The sequence below is a fragment of the Symsagittifera roscoffensis genome, chromosome 3 (assembly GCF_963678635.1).
Source record: "Symsagittifera roscoffensis chromosome 3, txSymRosc1.1, whole genome shotgun sequence".
NCBI lineage: Eukaryota > Metazoa > Xenacoelomorpha > Acoela > Convolutidae > Symsagittifera > Symsagittifera roscoffensis.
Genome location: NC_087064.1, coordinates 63,702,906 through 63,719,675, shown reverse-complemented (window position 1 = coordinate 63,719,675; position 16,770 = coordinate 63,702,906).

Sequence of the window (16,770 nt, the reverse complement as noted above, 5' to 3'; positions counted from 1 at the left end):
AGAGCTTCATCTGTTCTCAAATCTTCTCGAAATTTTTTCTATTTTTTTGCATGAGACCCTGAATTGATAGAGTGATGGCAGTTTTTTACTATTTTCTAAAGGTTTCTTTTTCATGGATTTCTCGAAGTCGTCAAAAATGTGTTTTGTCGACTTTTATCAATTCGACCATGTTTCAAATCATATAACCGCTGTTCCAATAATTTCCAAACTTATTTTTACTATTGAAAACCAAGAATTCCATTGTAAGCAGACAGGGACAGTTTGTTGTTTTGAATTTTTGTTGGTGCAGGTTTCAAACTTCAGTAAAAAATAAAGACACAGTTTATGATGTGTTTTGGAAAAAATCAATTCTGTCGAAAAACAATGTTTTAGTTTCAATTCCTAATTAAATATTCAGTGCCTTAGAGCATATGTCTTACTACTCAATTTATGCGCATTCCCCACTTTTCTGTTATATACTAAGCAAATTCAGTTTGCATCTAGTCATTTTCATGATAACTTCATTTTCATGAACTTAACACAGCGCTTATATTTTCCATTACAAAAGATTGATAGCGCAAGCTGTCTTCTTCGACATAAAACGGCGCGTTTTTTATATGCCGATTTGTCTTACTGTAGCAGGGTAAATAGCTGATCGTATACATCATCTGCGCCAAAACAGAATCTGCCGGTTCGATCCCGAGCAGGTATCATTTTTAGACAAATTTTTAAATCTCTTTTAGGAGCCTTACCTTGTTTCTGCATCACGTGTAAATGAGGATCACATGTGTTCACAAAACGAAGTTTATGACCAGTAAAAGCAAGAACAAATGGCACAGTGCAGTAGTGCTCTACTCTTACGGCAGTAGCCGCAGTTCGAAACTCGACGAGAAGTATTTTTTTTTACAAAGTTAAATCGAATAGCAAATATGTCAGCTTGTGTTTTCGACTTCTGAAAATAAAGACTCGTAACAATGCTGCATAAGTAAAGACACGTTACCTTAACAATCGAAAAGTTACGATTGTATTGTTCAAAAAATTGGTTACCTCTGTCAAGCATATTCTTCACAATCTTTGCCTTTTCGTCTAGATCAAAGATAATATGCCCGCCAAATGTTCCGTTTTTCAACCTAGAAAACAATTGTTTCCATGTTTGGATAGTTGCTTTATTGCATTTCTAGTAAGTTTTATGTGGCCAGGAATCCCTTCAAAAATTTAAAATTTTCAAAAACTTAAAAAACTTAAGAATTTAAAATTCGATTCTCAATGTTACGTGTCGTTTCTTTCATTGGGTTACTGTTACGTGTCTATACAGCTCATTTTCTCACAACTTTTTTCAAATACAGTCGAGCGCCGTATTTTTTTCGGAACTAGTAAGAAAGTAAAAAAGAATGGCCCAAAAATTTTCGGAGTCTAGTGGATTTGATCTACCTCTCCTTGGTTGCGAATGCGACATTCAACCGCTGCGCCAGAATTCGTTGTTATAAAACCATTCAGTTGTTTTTTGTTATAACATTTGTTTTCTTTGAAGCCGTTTTAAACTACATTTTGATGCTGTCCATTAATTAGGTTTTTATTTAGATACATTAAAAACAGTAAATTATCCCCCCCCTCCTTATAAAACTGTAAAGCCAATTTATTATTTGCACTTAAGGTGGAAGGACGGGAATGTGTGTCACTCGCGCTCTCAGCCAACTAAGTTTAAGAACGTATACAGGCTTTTAAAGGTTTTCTAAAATTTGCTTACTATAATATTCATTGCTGTTTGTTAATTCATGTGGTGCTTTAGCTTAACACTTAAAGTAAATGGCTGGGTTACTCCGGACAGAGGTTCAAGTCCCACTATGAACGAAAGTTTTTTTTTATTTCGATATAGTCATGTATTTTATTTTATAAAGTTTTTGTTTTCATACAGTCATTTATTTATTTCGATATAGAGATACACTTATCTAATTTTGCACCTTCCTTTTTTCAACTTGAAACGTCCCTAATTCATTTTGGTTTAGAAAAAAACCGTTTCCACAAATACCTAATTTCACAATAAAGACTCAAAGACTCAAATCTGTAATAACAGTTTGTTGAACAAACTCTAGTGACCACTCTTGTAAGTGAGTTAAGGATTTTGTAATAAAAACTTAAAAGGATTTTCTTGCAGTAATAATATTTTGTGGCTTAAACTCTAGTGACCACTCTAGTCAGCGAGTTACAGATTTTGAGTTACAGGATATCTAAAGAGTTTTTGGTAAAAAATCTAGTGACCGCTCTTGTCAGCGAGTTACGGATTTTTCCAAAGTAAGTGTTAAGCCATGTCTCATAAAACAAGGCTAAAATCTGCAACAGATGCAGCAAAAGAGGGCCAAAAGTTTTGTAAAACCTGTAACTTTGAAATATCTGCCGATGACAGTTCTAAAATCCAAAACAGATTACACTAGAATTAATTCACGAAGCGAAGATAAGACATAAAAAAACATTCAAGTCGAATTTCGATGCGGAGTACTGATTAGCACGCGATTTCAACAGTAAAAATCAAATCTATGCTGCATGAAGGAGAGTGAATTGTATGAGGAAAACAGGAGCAGGAATTCCGAACCAGGTAGCACCTAGAGTACCAGCGCCAACAATGTCGGGCCTTTTGCATTGATTGCGAGGGCTGTATCGAAAAACGCAAGACTATTGATAGCGACGGACTATTGATTCACTTGTCGCCGGAGACGCGAGTCCGCATTTGCCAAAGGTTGGGGTTGGCGATAGGAAGTAACCCTGTTATCACGGAGACCTGTGCCGAAATATACACCTGCGATACGAGCCAGTGGCCTTAGAATGCGCTCACCCCGGGTCCAATTGCTGCTAGATTACATCCACCACCTTCTTACCGGGACTACTGATCGGTCTACGAGGCTTCAGGAGTTGCTCGCGGAACAACAACGGATGCAAATTGGCTGTTATCAGTCGCCTTTCTACCCGCTATTCAACCCCGGTCAGTGTATCGTCTAACGCGGGATGCTCGAATCCGATCTTCACGTTTTGGCCGAAACGCTGCCACTCCACATCTACGAGTATCACCTGGCAGGGCCAGGAGGCTAAGGGGAGTTACGTCGCTGGGCATACGGGGGGTCGGACGCCATTTATTTGCTGTTCAAAGTTCAGTCTCAGTCGGCGGAAGGTCACTCTCTACTCTTTAGCGGTCTTCGTGCGAAACGTACTTAGGTTAGTCTAGAAATGACAATTCTACAATCCAAAACAGATTACACCAGATTTAATTCACGAACCGAAGGTAAGACCTAAAAAACATTCAAGTCGAAATTCGATGCGGAGTTTTGATCAGCACACAATTTCAACGTTAAAAATCAAGTTTATGCTGGTTTGAAGGAAAGAAGCCAATTTTAGCAATTCACTTGGCTACTGTGTTTGTTCCAGATTACCTACTGATCGTAACAGTGACCTCAACGGCCTATTTACTATGTTGTTTTATTTTATGCAAATATTTACATTCATCGGTTACAAATGATGTAATTAGAGGCTGTTGAACGGTCAGTCAAAAAGAAACGAATTTTATCTCAGTAGAAGTTTTTCAGGGTCGTGTTAAGTTTTGGAAGAGTTGGTCAGAAAACAATGTTTTCCGACAAGGTAGAACTGTTTTTAGGCTCGTGGCAAGTCTTACATCAGTTGGTCAGAAAGCGACGTTTTTCGAATCAGTAGAAATGTTTTTAGGCTCGAAGGATTCCGACATTTTTTGATTCCGGGTATTATTTTTCAGGGACGTTGCAAGCATCAGAAGAATAAATCCAAAAAGACGCACTTGATGGTCGCGTGTCGCGCAAAAAGCAATTAGGGAGGGGTAGGGGCCCCTCCCGTGCAGAAGTACTATTAAAATTATACCTATACCATTTTGCTGAAAACTTTCACGTTCTGCTAAACTTTCCTACAGATTTTCCTAATTTTTTGCATGCGGGTCTGAATTGACAAAATAATGGCAGTTTGTTAATGACTTTTCTCAAAATGGGTAAACTTTACGGCTTTAGACATGAAAACCGTTTTGAACAGGTTCCTAGAGTGTGGCCTAATGAATTAATTTGAAGGGAACAATTGTTTTTGACTTTTTTAAAAATTTTCATTTTTCCCTTTTCTGACTCAACATTTTTCCTCAAAAAAACAAAATTTTTCTAAAACAAGAAAAAAAGCTTTCTGATGGATTATTTGAGCATGCCGTAGTCAATATAGTTGGTTTCGATCCTTAAATTGTCAAAATTGAACAAAAATTGTAGTTTTAACGGCTTTTAGATTTCAGTAAACTTAGTACTACAGTAGTACAAATAATAATTCCAAAATTCAGGAGTAACTGGTCTGTTCTCAAATATTTCTGCTGCAGTTTTTCTTGTTTTTTGCATGAGGCCCTAAAAGGATAGAATAATGGCGGTTTGTGATTGCCAATTTTCGATGGTTTCTATTTTAAGACCATTTTCCCCGATTTCTCCAGCTTTGGTTGGGAGCCAAAAATGGGATTTTTGCCTTTTTGTAGAAAAACGTATACGTAGTTTTTCAACTTTGGTCATCAGAACTTTTCTAAACAAGTTCTTAGAGTGTGTTCCTCGGATAAAATATTTTGGCACCAATTTTATTTAAGATTTTTTGAAAAAATAGATTTTTTTTTATTTTTATCTCACTTTTTTTGATGGAAAATGAAAAATTTCATATGTAATCAAAAATAGTTTTTGATGAATTATTCCGGCTTCCTATAGTCGATTCAGTAGCGTTTGATCATTTAATTGTCAAAGTTATTTTGAAAATTTTACCTTACACGTCTTTTTGTTTTGATTTTATTAGATGCTATAGTAGTACAAATAGTACTACCAAAACTCCGGAGAGCTTCATCTGTTCTCAAATCTTCTCGAAATTTTTTCTATTTTTTTGCATGAGACCCTGAATTGATAGAGTGATGGCAGTTTTTTACTATTTTCTAAAGGTTTCTTTTTCATGGACTTCTCGAAGTCGTCAAAAATGTGTTTTGTCGACTTTTATCAATTCGACCATGTTTCAAATCATATAACCGCTGTTCCAATAATTTCCAAACTTATTTTTACTATTGAAAACCAAGAATTCCATTGTAAGCAGACAGGGACAGTTTGTTGTTTTGAATTTTTGTTGGTGCAGGTTTCAAACTTCAGTAAAAAATAAAGACACAATTTATGATGTGTTTTGGAAAAAATCAATTCTGTCGAAAAACAATGTTTTAGTTTCAATTCCTAATTAAATATTCAGTGCCTTAGAGCATATGTCTTACTACTCAATTTATGCGCATTCCCCACTTTTCTGTTATATACTAAGCAAATTCAGTTTGCATCTAGTCATTTTCATGATAACTTCATTTTCATGAACTTAACACAGCGCTTATATTTTCCATTACAAAAGATTGATAGCGCAAGCTGTCTTCTTCGACATAAAACGGCGCGTTTTTTATATGCCGATTTGTCTTACTGTAGCAGGGTAAATAGCTGATCGTATACATCATCTGCGCCAAAACAGAATCTGCCGGTTCGATCCCGAGCAGGTATCATTTTTAGACAAATTTTTAAATCTCTTTTAGGAGCCTTACCTTGTTTCTGTATCACGTGTAAATGAGGATCACATGTGTTCACAAAACGAAGTTTATGACCAGTAAAAGCAAGAACAAATGGCACAGTGCAGTAGTGCTCTACTCTTACGGCAGTAGCCGCAGTTCGAAACTCGACGAGAAGTATTTTTTTTACAAAGTTAAATCGAATAGCAAATATGTCAGCTTGTGTTTTCGACTTCTGAAAAGAAAGACTCGTAACAAGGCTGCATAAGTAAAGACACGTTACCTTAACAATCGAAAAGTTACGATTGTATTGTTCAAAAAATTGGTTACCTCTGTCAAGCATATTCTTCACAATCTTTGCCTTTTCGTCTAGATCAAAGATAATATGCCCGCCAAATGTTCCGTTTTTCAACCTAGAAAACAATTGTTTCCATGTTTGGATAGTTGCTTTATTGCATTTCTAGTAAGTTTTATGTGGCCAGGAATCCCTTCAAAAATTTAAAATTTTCAAAAACTTAAAAAACTTAAGAATTTAAAATTCGATTCGCAATGTTACGTGTCGTTTCTTTCATTGGGTTTCTGTTACGTGTCTATACAGCTCATTTTCTCACAACTTTTTTCAAATACAGTCGAGCGCCGTATTTTTTTCGGAACTGAAGTAAGAAAGTAAAAAAGAATGGCCCAAAAATTTTCAGAGCCTAGTGGATTTGATCTACCTCTCCTTGGTTGCGAATGCGACATTCAACCGCTGCGCCAGAATTCGTTGTTATAAAACCATTCAGTTGTTTTTTGTTATAACATTTGTTTTCTTTGAAGCCGTTTTAAACTACATTTTGATGCTGTCCATTAATTAGGTTTTTATTTAGATACATTAAAAACAGTAAATTATCCCCCCCACCCCCTCCCCCCCCCCCGGTACTGAGACTCGATACACATTTCCTTATAAAACTGTAAAGCCAATTTATTATTTGCACTTAAGGTGGAAGGACGGGAATGTGTGTCACTCGCGCTCTCAGCCAACTAAGTTTAAGAACGTATACAGGCTTTTAAAGGTTTTCTAAAATTTGCTTACTAAAATATTCATTGCTGTTTGTTAATTCATGTGGTGCTTTAGCTTAACACTTAAAGTAAATGGCTGGGTTACTCCGGACAGAGGTTCAAGTCCCACTATGAACGAAAATTTTTTTGATGCTGTCCATTTATTAGCTCTTTATTTAGATACATTAAAAACAGTAAATTATCCCCCCGGTACTGAGAGACTCGATACACATTTCCTTATGAAACGGTTAAGCCAATTAATTATTCGCACTTAAGATGGGAGGATGGGAATGTGTGTCACTCGCGCTCTCAGCCAACTAAGTTTAAGAACGTATATAGGCTTTTAAAGGTGTTTCTAAAATTTGCTTCTTACAATATTCATTGCTATTTGTTAATTTATGTGGTGCTTTAGCTTAATACTTCAAGTAACTGCCTGGGTTACTGCTGGCAGTGGTTCGAGTCCCACTGTGAACCACAGTTTTTTTGATGCTGTCCATTTATTAGCTCTTTATTTAGATACATTAAAAACAGTAAATTATCCCCCCCGGTACTGAGAGACTCGATACACATTTCCTTATGAAACGGTAAAGCCAATTTATTATTTGCACTTAAGATGGGAGGACGGGAATGTGTGTCACTCGCGCTCTCAGCCAACTAAGTTTAAGAAGGTATATAGGCTTTAAAAGGTGTTTCTAAAACTTGCTTGCTATAATAACCTTTGCTGTTTCTGATTTTATGTGGTGCTTTAGCATAATACTTAAAGTAACTGGCTGGGTTACTCCTGGCAATGGTTCGAGTCCCACTGTGAACGAAGGTATTTTTTTTTATTTCGATATAGTCATGTATTTTATTTTATAAAGTTTTTATTTCATACAGTCATTTATTTATTTCGATATAGAGATACACTTATCTAATTTTGCACCTTCCTTTTTTCAACTTGAAACGTCCCTAATTCATTTTGGTTTAGAAAAAAACCGTTTCCACAAATACATAATTTCACAATAAAGAAACAACGCTTGTCAAATTACTTCCATTTGCACTTCCCTAACGAGTGGGCATGCGGTTTAAACAATTAAATTTTAGCCGTACTCGGTTGCGGAAAGCCCTACAGAACACATGACCAGATACAGACAAAATAATGATAAACTGATAAAACTGTACAAAAATTGAAGGAAGCAAATTCGGATTGAGAGACTTGGCATAACTATGCATCATGGCGCTCTCGGTCCGGTGAGAATGCATATAGGATAGTTTTAAAGTAATTAGCAAACATGATAGACAAATTTTGGAACAGCGATGTAAGGAGAACAGTTGGCGCAATAGGGAAGTGCTCCGTTGTTAATTTGAGTCACGAGCGAAATGAGAGAGTTCGAGTCCAGAGCCGGTCAAAAATCTGTTTTTCATTTTTCTTACTGTTCTCTCAGTTGCATATATAATGTAAAGTCCCTTCACTAATCAGTGCCAATGTTTCACCAGCATTGTTAAATGATTTTTTTTGGCTTTATCAAATTTAGTTGTTTCATTTTTTTTCAAAATCAGTTTCTTTTTTTTAAAGTCACTAATTAATACTTTTCTGCGTCCGGTTATAGTTTGATAGCTACGCGCTCCACACATAAATGACTTTGCAAAAAGAGAAAAGCGCTTTTCATTACATCTTCATTTGTCACTTGTGTTGATGTGCATTTAAAGCAGATGGTCAATCGTCATATCTCCATCCTCTCAGGTTGATTCTACTGCAGTAGTAGTCGTAATTTGTTTGCAAATTTTACGTTTTTTGTAGGTTTTTGCTGTTTTTTGTAGTACCTCAAAGATTAGAAAACTGTTCTTGTTAGTGTCAATTAGGGGTGTGTCAGGTTTGTTTTTTAAGTTACGAAAATGGAGGCTTTTACAAACAGTTTTTTATTTTGTCATGTTGGTTTGCAGAACAATTATTTTGTTTCCCTTGTTTTTTTCAAATGTTTTCATAGATAGGGTCCAATTGGAATTGTAGCTGTTACTTCAGACAGTCAAATTTGTGTGTTCTTCGTTTTCAGATTGGTTTACTTGAAAATGAGTGGTTTCATGAAGCATGATTGGGATCTGGACAAGTGTAAGGAGAGAGTTAACGCTATGTGCGAGGAGATCCAGTACAGCGACCTCATTAGCAATGACAAACGACTACGAGGAAAACGAACGTTCCTGAAACTCACATACCGCGACGGGGAAGTAAAACGACTCCCCAAATAAAAACTGTACAGCAGAACTACGATCGCTTTCACGCATTTGGAGTCCCGGGAACACGGAACGTCGTGCTGATGTTCACCGAAACTGAGCAGGCATCGAGGGATTTTCTGAGATATAGTAAGGAACTGAAACCAGGCATGGACACTGTCGCCATTCTGCCTCGAGTCGATGGGCAAATAGTTCAAAGCCCGTTACTTAAGGTTCCCGATCCTGTGCTGCCAATTGATACTCCGTTGAGCAACAGTGTCACAGTGAAGCCTCCCAACAAAGTCGCGCAAGCTTCTTACAACTTTTTTGACTTTGTTTCACGCTCGGTATTTGTAGTATCAGCGTCTCCAATAGATAACACTTGCAGCGGCACCCTATGTGATGGGCAAACTGGTAAATCGTCCTGTGCATGTACCACAGCTCCCCCGCTGAAACATTGGTCGCTGCATCTCGCATTTGGTTGTGATGAATTTGATGCAGTGGATCGAGATGAAGTATCTATTATTAGCAACACGCTAACAGTTACCTTCATTCATGAAAACATACGCAAGTGGCCCCTCAGTAACGCTCTACTTGATCCCCTGGACATGGACGAAGCTGTAAGTGTTCAAACATGCTTGTAAAACGTATGTTTTCAGGGATTTTTTAAAGTTTTGGTTTCTGTACTAATGGATCCTTCTTTTTAGATCCGTCAGTTGGTCGAAAACATTAACGCTGAGCAGGGTTTTCGCATTAAGGGCTGGTTTAAGCCAGCAGTCAATGAAAACGACTCTGTGGCTGAAGAGTTTGTGTTTCATATCAGCTACCTCCAGCCGAACGAGCCACTGACGGAGGATCAGATAGACATGCGATATGGAACACCATCGGAAGGTTTTTTGTTCAAATCAGTAATAATCGATGTGATAATATTTGAAGCAAGGTGCATCTAAACTTATTTTACCTTTAAAAGTATAGTATCTTTGACATATCCTCCGTAAACTAATATATATGGCTTCACCGGTTGTTTTTATGCAGATAGCAGTCTAGACGAGTCATCTGCGGAACCCTTCGCCTCCTGTAAAGAATTCACATCGGCCAAGTTGCCCAAAGTCGACGGTAAATCTTCCGGCGCACGGAAAGATGGCCAAGGTCCTTCTACTTCGACGCACATGGTGGACGAAGTTTTCAAAATGGCCCGGCCTGGAGCTTTGTACGCGACGCGTTTGCAGACGATGTCAATCAGAGTTCATAACCCTGAGTCTGTGAATGAGCAAACATCTGTCATTCCTGCATCACCTCCACCCCACCATTTGTCCACGATGGATCTCACTGGCTCTGGGATACAGAGTTTTCGGAAAAGAGAAGCTCCGTATACATGTACTGACCATTTATGTTGCAAGTTCTTCTTTAATAAACATCCCAAAAGTGTTTTCATGTCGCGCAAAATAATACTTGTTTTTCAGGCCCATCTCCTTCCCTCAGTGGCCGGAATGTAATTCAGAAACCCTGCAGTGAAAACAAGCCCGGAACTAAAACAGGATTAGCCAGGCAGATGTTTGACGATAATGCATCTTCCAGTCAAGAGGACAACGATGTGTCTCTTTCGTCATTGTCTGCGAGGAAAAAGTTCAGAAAGGACAAATGATCCAGATTGAAGCTCAGTGCAAATATGAAACGCCGAACTCAGCGATAGCTTTTGTATTCCTGCTAGCCGCTTGAAGTTTTCGTTTTGTGCGATTAAAAATTTTTGTTGGAAAATGATACTTTTTGTAACAAAACAGCAGTTTTATAATTGTCATTTTGTTTCATTCCAGAACAATAAAATACTGAATCGGTTGCCTCTCTTCAATACTATGCTCGACTATTGTGCCAATGATATCAGCCATCTGTGATTGCGTCCTTTTTTCAGGTCTGCACAATGGTCCTCTACAAATTGCTTCTACAAATGTTGCTCATCATTGGATGTGTTGAGAGTAACCCTGGCCCTGTAAAGAAGAAGAGAAATCCGAGGAAAACATGCAAGCAATGTGCCAGATTTGTCAGAACCGGTGAAGATGCTTGTGATAAGTGCTTGGGATGCGAGAAGAGTAGTGACCCTCAGAAAACTCGCTGTGATTTTGTTCCAACAAATGTTGATGACAGTTCAAGAAACACGCATAGTTGCGATTTTCCGCGTAAAATTGAAAATGAAGATAAGGCGACAGATTCATTAGTGCTCTCGCATACTTTCGAATTGTCACTAGATAACAGTGGAGCTACAAAAAGAATTTCATCCCGGGCTGATTTTGTGCAAGAGTCAACTAAGCAGCGCGCTTTAAGCGATGAAGTTGATATACCAGCAGTTTCGGTTCCTTTGCAAATATCGATCGTCTTGAATCATCCGACTACAATGTTTTATGAGGAATCTTGCCTGAAGATGAATATACCTTTTGGAAAATTTGCTCATATGCTGCCAGCTCAGCTGAATCCCTCCGACTATCCCCTTGAGTTTCATGCAATAGCTCGTAATGGAAATTGTTTGTTCGGCTCGCTTGCATGTTTGATATGTGGCTCAAACTCCGTCGTTTTAGAAGCTCAGCTAAGATCAGTAATATGCGAAAACCTTCCCTTGATGCCTTTCACCCCTTTACATTACAATTTGTACGGCCCTGATGGTTGTATAAATGGACACGAGTACATTGCAAGAGAAAAGATGAGTACCAATGGGACGTATGGTGGTGATCTGGAGATAGCCACATTCTGCAATTTATTTTGCGTGCATGTAGTTGTGTTTGTAAATGAAAGCCGTCGCTGGATGATCTATTCACCTACACCTCCTGTTCTGGCAGAACACCATATGCTTCTATCCTTACAAAACCGACATTGGGAGCCAATACGAAAGGTCCATAATTCTTCAGTTACTCCTTCATTGTCAACTAGCCTGAATCTTGTCAATCGTCCATGTACAAGTACCGTGCATTCAGAAGGTGAAAAACTTTTTTGTAGTTTAGCAGTTGATGAAACGAGAAAACGAAACCGTCGAAAAACTGAATCAGTTAAGGGTTCAAAAAAAATGCGGTTTCCTTCTACAGATTTGAATACAAAGTTCGCCATTGTTGACGATTTACTGAGCCAAAATGCTCACGAGACTTTGCTCACCGCGAACTTCGATACGGATTTTGAGCTGATGAGAACAAACGACAAGAATGCAGTGTACGTTGAAATCCGATGCGATGCTTGCCAACGATTTTCAACCTTGTTTTATCCCATCATTTTACAGCCTTTGCAGACGAAGTTGATTTGTAAACGAAAGTATATTCCGAAATTTCAAACTGAAATTGTTGAAGTTTGTTCTCTGTGCGCTATATACAGCAGCAATTCTTTTTCACCCTCATGGCCATCAGCGTGGCCTTGTGTCATCAATACTTTGCGCAAAAAAATTGAACTATCGTCAAAACTACCGTTTCAGTTGCTGTTGTCTTGGGTGCCACATCTACAAAATGATATAAGAGATGGTTTCCTGACTTTTTCGCAAAATGTTTTTGTTGACATAACCAGGCAATTAATTGATTTTCGTCGACTCCTATCTACCTACAAAAGCGCTGACTATGTTACTGCGATGAAAAAATACAATTTTCCATCTGTTCGATGTTTCTGTGGGGCATCCGTTTTTTTTAAACGAGTGCGGTGGCGTTGGCTTCAATCATCTCCTAAATTATATGATGCAAGATTTCAAGTGCTTCAAGTCAAATGTGAACGCTTCCATGGCGTGTATACGATCTGATTATCTAGACATTTGTGACACGGAGCTACCTTTTTTTACTTCGGCCTTCCATTTTTGTGGAAGACAAAGGCCTTCAAGTGGCAACGTGTCGAAACCATGACGGTGGAACCAAATTACGAATGATTCACGTTCCCCGCCATCCTACATGCGGATCGCTGTCACATCCTCATGAAAACAGGCTTGCCCCGATTGTTCCTTCGTTAAGGGCAGCGACCACCATGAAAGTTGGCGAATTCTCAAGTACATGGACAATGGCTAAAGCTACTGGAGGTGCACAGGGTGTGGGCTCTTTAATTTTACATACAAAAAGGCGATTCAATGTGAAAAGTGATTTGATTTTACCGGAAAAAGAGGGCTTGTTCATTCGCCATAGAAACGATATGGATGAGCATTTGAATGAAATAGCCGTTAATGAACATGTTTCGACAAAATCTTTTCTCAGCTGCTCAAAATCAGCTAAGTTGACATCTGACCAGTTACAACCCTTTCTCAAAAGTGCTAGTTTCATTCCTTTAAACGTTTCTCTTGCCATTAAAAGCAGTCAAGATTCTGAAAACATTGTTGGCGAACGCTGGGTGAAGCCTATGCTGAACACTGTTTGTCGCAATGGTGTCCAGCCATCCTTGCCTTCACTATCTTTAACCAAATCTAATTATGTGATGTCCTTGTTGCATATTTTATTTTGCAATAATCGAGTACTTAATAGTTACTTGTTTACAAAAGAAACCGATCTTTCCAAGTTTGTTGCCAATGAGTTACTTGATGATACAATAAGCGTTCAAAGTAAAGTTAAAAATTCGTACAGTTCGATTCAAGAACTTCCCATTCTATCCCATTATTAGTTCATTTGCTAACCACCTACACCAAAGTGGTCGATTTTTCATCCAACCAATCACTCCAGCCTTTGAAGGATGAAATGTTTCTGTGGTATGGTGCTCGATGCCAAAAGAACTTGCTGCAACAATTTCGAGGTCTGGGACCAAAGTACTTTCTACTAGAAGAGTTCTCCCCAATTGGCAATACATTCAATATCCGACTGCGATATGAAGACAGTGATGTTTGGTGGCTGTTAAATCCTTCTAAAGGATTGAGTAAAATTGATGAGAGGTGTAGTCAGAACAACAGAGTTCGTTTCATGTTTGCATGTGCAGCGCCTACGCCACCAGTCTCATCAACGGCTTTCGTGTCAGGGCAGAGCAAGGTTAAATGTCCATTACATGCTTTGTTGCTGTATGTTGATTTTCGTTCTAGTGGTTATTTGTGTTCTTCCGCCAAAAATTGTCCTAATCAATCTAGATGGCGATGTCCTTTTAATGACTGCTTCATTTCTGTGTGTCAAAAACATTTCATTCAAAGTGAAAAAGAAGAAATTGAATTCAGTTATGGCGTGCATCGAACTGTGTAGTCCACTGGCGAACCGAAATTTTCCAACCAGTCAGGAGCAGGCTCTGACGAAAGTTCTTCCGATGAGTACTTTGTGCCTCCTATTCCCATATTAGATGAGCATTATGCTTCAATGGATACAGATGCGGCTGTGCCCTCAGCACCAATTGAAGTGCCCGATAACTCTAGTGACATGTCCATCATACCAGTCCAAGCTATTTTAAACTCTCATATGACTGTTATGCATCGAACTCGCTTCCCCAATGAGAGTACTGCAAGATTTCGTCGTGCGTTGCAGTGTTTTACAGCAAGCAAGCCAAAGTGTGCAATTTCATTGATGCAATTGGAAGGACTGCTGTTCCCTTCTATTTTTTACTACCAGTTATTGGACGGCACCATTCCAGGGTCTCTGCCTTTTTTTTTGTACTGCGACCAACAGACTGCAAAGCGATTTCTTTTTGAAGATTTACTACAACATTTCTCTACACGAATTACAGATTTGACACTTCCGACTAGTTCTTCCGTCCAATATATTCAGTTCGCGGTTGACTGCTTGATCAACTTATCTTTGGGCGCAAAACACTCAATGTCTTTTTTCAAGAGAGGTTTACAGACGTTGCAAATGCGAAATGAAAATATAAGGCTGTTCAGTGCTAAGACGATGTACGATAGCAATGATGGTGAGATACACTTGCGAGAACTAGTAGCTGCTGTTTCTTCTGATCCTGTCGACTGCTTTTTGACTCTATCATGTAATCAAATGAAGAATCCAGGAGTGGCGGGGATTATGCAGTCCACTGTTTCTTTTTATCGAAATGAACCAGATGAGAAAAAGAGCGCTGCTATGAACGCAATAATGAGCACAGTCCTCCGTGCATGGACAAACAGTGTTTACCACTTGATAGATTTGTTGAAACATACCAAGGAAAATATTATTGGAAAAGTCAAAAAAATATGGGCTCGAGCAGAATTTCAAACAACAGCCGGGAACCTTCCGCATTATCATATTTTGATATGGTGCGAACCGGGAACGTTTTCTGTGGACGGTTCAATTCAATGTGCAAAGAAAACGATCTTTAACAAGCTTGAATCTATAATGGAGAGTAACCTAAACTTGCTATCATCTCATTCCGATTTGTCTAGCAAGTACGAGTTGTGTGTTGCCCTTCATACGCATGATTGTGAAAGAAGTAAGTTCCGTTGCATGAAGCGAAAAGATGCACAGGGAAACAAAATTTGCCGCACTCCTCCATTTCCAGAAAGCCACGCAAACTGGAAAATGCCGTTGACACGCTACTACCCCGAAACAGCTTTGAAGATTCTTCATGAGCTTGGGTTAGCCGAATATGTAGACCGTGATGCCCAGTGGTTGGAACCAAGCTCCATTTTAAAAAGTGAGAAGCATATGTATGCAGCTACGAAAGGCGAACATTTTGTAGCGACAAATGCACACCTGTTTCTTCTCACACTCTCTAGCACCAATCTGTTAGCTACCGACCCACAGATGAGTTGCTCTTATTTGACCTACTACTCAAGTAAGGTAGAAGAACATGCTGATGCTAACATCATGTCTGGTCGGGACGGAAAGAATTTTCGGCTACGTTCTGAAGGTGTCACCAATCGGCATTTGAGCAGTGTCAAACATTTTTTTGCAGTTGATAAAGCCCGGGAGAGAAAAGTTGAAAAAGTTGAATGCTCTTTGTTATCGATTACAGAGGGAACTCATTGGCTTCTGAGAAAACCAATCGTGATAACAAATATGCAATTTGTTCACGTTCCGAATATTGCAGCTGGTGAGCGTTTCGTTGCATACCGAACTGCTCCATTCAACTCCCCCAAATTAAATGAATTGCGATCTCGTGATTCTGCAGTTGAACAGTGGAGAAAAATTACCGAGTCTCAAGCCCTCATGCTTGAGGACATTTGTCGACAAAGCGAACTTTATGACAAACTTGCTCAATTCAGTTTGCGGCCTCCAGAGTTATTGTGCATAGACAGTGTTCAGGTCTACTATCGATGCTTTTTATTCAGTAAGCATAACTTTGGGATTGATCAAATCACACAATGTTTCAAGATGAATCAGTTCGCTCTTTGGATCGATTGCCTGAATAATTGGGTCCGAATTAACGAAGCTGCTGTTGCCATTATTGAATCGTATTTGAGCAACCAACCGACATCTCCCTGTAAAAAGTACAATGCTACCATCTTACATACTTGTACACAACAAAACCAAAGCAGTTTGGTGGCTTTCAAAAGAAAATTCAAGCATTTTACCTGAGGTTGTTTTCAAGTCCGTATCTCCAAGAAAAGCTTTGAATTTTTTGATTGCTTTTGTTCTTCGCTTCGGAAAATTTGCAACAGAATTGGAACTTTTCTCCTCGTGTCAACTTTTGGAAAGCTTCAAAAAAAGTGGCCTCATTGAAAACCGAATAACATATAATCGCGCTGATGTGCTGTCTCTGCTTTCGCTTTACACTTGTAAAGAATTGACTTTTCTACCTGGAGGCTCATTATCGTTCTCGGCGAATCTGCTTGCTGCTGACAGTGCTTTCTCCCAATTGCTTAATGTGGCCGAAAACGAAATTAATTTTGATACTCCCGCGGTGCTCTTGGATCATATAACAGAAGCTATGGAAGAATCGGTTAAAGATCATTTGAACTCATCGCAACAGTCACTTTTCTCCAATATTGCCAGTTTGAATGTTCATGATCTACCAACTTTGCTACCAAGTTTATCCGAGCGTTTAATTGAATGGATACCTGAGGTCATATATCCCGAGTATCAGTCACATGAATCGATGATGGAACAGGATGTTATAATCCATAACATCATTCAAAGCGTTCGTACCCGCTGTTGTAC